Source organism: Sceloporus occidentalis, unplaced genomic scaffold, assembly GCF_023333645.1.
Source record: "Sceloporus occidentalis isolate IW3139 unplaced genomic scaffold, rSceOcc1.0.p SCAF_149, whole genome shotgun sequence".
Lineage (NCBI taxonomy): Eukaryota > Metazoa > Chordata > Lepidosauria > Squamata > Phrynosomatidae > Sceloporus > Sceloporus occidentalis.
Window position 1 is genome coordinate 142,818 of NW_028317129.1, and position 3,638 is coordinate 146,455.

Here is a 3,638-nt window from a genome sequence, read left to right on the forward strand (position 1 = left end):
GTGACGATTATGACAATTGACGTGCCAGGACCGGCACGTCTTTAAACGGGTGAAAAAATCGATCCGTGATCGATTTTTTCACTCAAACGGTGTTGCTCTAATGCCTCGACATCGAGGCATTGAGCAACACCAAAAAAAAACATTCCCGCCCCCCCCCGATCGCTCCTAGGAGCAAAAAAAAAACATGTTTGAAAGACTGCACGTCTTTCAAACATGGCGGCGCCCGCCGCCGAAAAACGGGTTTAGGAAGCGATCGCGAGTCGCTTCCTTTGCTTAGCTGGTGTTGCTAAGATGCCTCAGTATCGAGGCATCTTTGCAACACCTGTTTAGCAAAGGAAGCGACTCGCGATCGCTTCCTAAATGCTCAACTTACCTTCCCGGTGCCGGTGTCTTCGAAACACACGCGGTGTTTCAAGATGGCGGCGCCCATCAAGCCGGGGGGCGGAGCCTGCTGACATCATCGGGGGGGTGTTGCTGGATGTCATGGACATCCAGTGAATAACACCCCTAGTGGTCAGATCACTCATAAGAGTGATCATGATTTGATAAATCAAAGGCAATGTTTTCTAAACATTGCCTTTGATCAGTATTGGATCTGCCCCCCTCCTTCACTTGCTTCTAGTGAGGGAGAGAGACAGATCGGTGTGTTCTGGTATTTCAGGTATTCCCTAATAAAAATATATATATATTGATCCAAAGGCTCTTATAAGAGCCACCCATATAATATTAACCCCTTCATTGCCATTGATCACTGCATAAACAGTGATCTTGCATAGTGGCAATTGTTTTTAGGTTTGTTTTTTTTTTACATGTTTTTTTACATGTTTTTTTACTTTTTGTTACTTTTTTTTAGGTTTTTTTTTATTTTTTATTATAGCCATTAACCCTTTCCTTCCCCACTATTTTTGCTGCAATTCTTACCATGCAGCGGTATACGGCTGAGGAGGCGTATGCCTTTTTGGCCACAGATTCTGAGGCCACTGATACAGCGTCAGATTTTGACGTTGGTCAGTTCACAGATACATCTAGTGATGTATCTGTGGCTGTTAGGACGCCTACCACACGTAGTCGTGGCAGTGCACCAGAGGCATGGGTAGCGCCTAATAGGTACAAGCCAGCTATCCCTCCTTTTTCTGGAATTCCTGGCATCAATATTGATGTTACAGGATTCACTCCACTGCAGTTTGTGCAGGTTTTTTTGGGAGACGATGTCTTGGGAGACATTGTCACACAAACAAACATTTATGCCCAGCAGCACCGTGCTGCTAGCCCTAATTCTTTTTGGGCAAAACAGCCATGGACTCCCATTGACGTGCCAGAATTTCTTAAATTCTGGGCACTCACAATGTTAATGGGCATTATAAAAAAGCCCTCCATCCGCTCCTACTGGAGCACCAGCCCCATCTTTAGTACCCCCATTTTTGCCCAAACTATAACTAGGCAAAGGTATGAAATGATTCTTCGTTTCATGCATTTTAGCGACAACAGCCTGTGCCCCCCTAAGGAGGACCCCCAGTTTGATAGGCTGTACAAAATCCGCCCCCTGATTACCCATCTCGCTGCCAGGTTTCCAGAGGTTTATACACCTGGAAAGAATATCTGCGTGGATGAATCCCTAATGAAATATAAAGGAAGGTTGGGATTCAAGCAGTATATTCCTTCCAAGCGCTCCAGGTATGGAGTGAAGGTGTATAAGCTCTGCGAGAGCGAGACGGGATATACTCATGCCTTCCGGGTATACGAGGGTAAGGATAGCTACCTTGACCCTCCAGGTTGCCCAGATCATCTGGGCACCAGTGCCAAGATTGTTTGGGACCTAATATTCCCCCTTATGAACAAAGGCTACCACTTGTATGTAGATAACTTCTATACAAGCGTCCCTTTGTTCAAGCTGCTGTATTGTTTCGATACGGTAGCTTGCGGTTCTATAAAAAAGAACCGCTTGGGTTTCCCACAACGCCTGGTACGAACCCGGCTAGGAAAGGGGGAGACCTCAGCTCTACGCCAAGAGGAGCTTTTGGCATTGAAGTTCAAGGACAGAAAAGAGGTGTGCATGCTGAGCACCATCCACGATGAGAGAACCGTGGAGGTTTCTGTCCGTGGCAGAGCTGGGGTCACTACAAAGCCAGTGTGCATCAGTCAGATCAACTCCTACAGCCCTACCTCATTATGAGGAAGACAAAGGCCTGGTACAAGAAGGTTGCAATTTATCTAATGCAAATTGCAACCTATAACGCTTTTTTGCTGCACAAAAAAGCAGACACTGGGCTGAAGCTGTCTTTTTTGCAGTTTCAGCTCGAAGTAATTTCAGGTATCTTGTACCGTGATGCACCTGGTCCCCAAGTAGTGATGGGAACCAACAGAATTGGGGCTACCCATTTTATTTTTAAAATCCCCCCTACAGCAAAGAAGCAGAATCCCCAAAAGAGATGCAGGGTATGCTACAGCAGGGGGCAAAGAAAGGACACCACATTTTACTGTCCAGATTGCCCTGGAAAACCTGCACTCTGTGTCGGTGACTGCTTCAAGCTGTATCACACAGTTTCCCATTTTTAATTTTTTTTTTGTTCCTGCTCCATTTTTGTATTTTTTTTTAATTTTTTGTTACATTTACTGTTTTTTAGCTTTTATTTGCTCCACCATTTTTAAGCGTTTTTATTTGCACTGTCAAGTGACCCCTGTGTCCATTCCGTGGCATGAGGGACCACTTAAGGTGCTAGATCAAATCCCTTCTTGGAGATAGGCCAGGCTTTCTTGTAACCTGTCCCTACTGATAGTTGGGTACAAGCATTTTTCTTTACCCAGATGTAAAATTCCTACTGAATTTGAATTGCTCATGTTCCAAATGTGGCCCTTTTGCCCCCAAACAATCTGACAAACCCATGCATGTGGGGTATCAATGTACTCAGGAGATGTTGCTGGACACATATCTGGGTGTTGTGTGACAGCAACATATACCAGGAGCTGTAATTTCACACCTGAAGTACAAAGTATGTGAAAAAAACACCAAAAACAATTACTATCCCAAACTTTGACAAGGGTTGGTGGTAGGATTAGTGCATGGAAAGGGTTAAACTATCAGCATCTAAAATACCCTGGGGTGTCTAGTTTTCAAAAATATATGGTTTGGTGGGGTAAATTTAATTTGCTGGCTTCAAAGATGCCCCAAATACCACATAGAGACAGAATTACCAGATTCAGAGAAAAATGGTTTTGAATTAGCAAAACGCTACTTGTACTTATTGCCCCATAACGTGTAGAAGAAAGCAAAAAAACATAAAAACATTGGGTATTTCTAAACTCGGGACAAATAGTAGAATCTATTTAGCAGGTTTTTTCAGTAGTTTTTTATGATGAATAAAAGATTTTTCAAATAAAAGTGAGAAAATGTGTTTTTTTTTCAATTTTTCGTCATATTTTATTATTTTTATTATAGGAAATTACATCATATGAAAAAAAATTTGGTGTCTGAAGAAAGCCCTTCTTGTCCTGAAAAAAACAATATATAACTTGTGTGGGTTTAGTAAATGGGTTAAGAGAAAATTACAGCTAAACACAAACACCGCAGAAACGATAAAACAGCCATTGTCACGAAGGGTACAAAAAGTAAAATCAGCCTTTGTCACGAAGGGGTTAAG

General features: G+C 42.9%; 1 non-coding gene across 1 annotated transcript; it reads left to right on the forward strand.

Annotated features, from left to right (window-relative positions):
• The first annotated feature begins 2,659 nt into the window (after window positions 1-2,659).
• On the forward strand, window positions 2,660-2,789 carry LOC149280682 (small nucleolar RNA SNORA35). The gene has a single exon (XR_016278134.1). It is a non-coding gene; the product is annotated as a small nucleolar RNA SNORA35 (small nucleolar RNA).
• The last annotated feature ends 849 nt before the right edge of the window (window positions 2,790-3,638 follow it).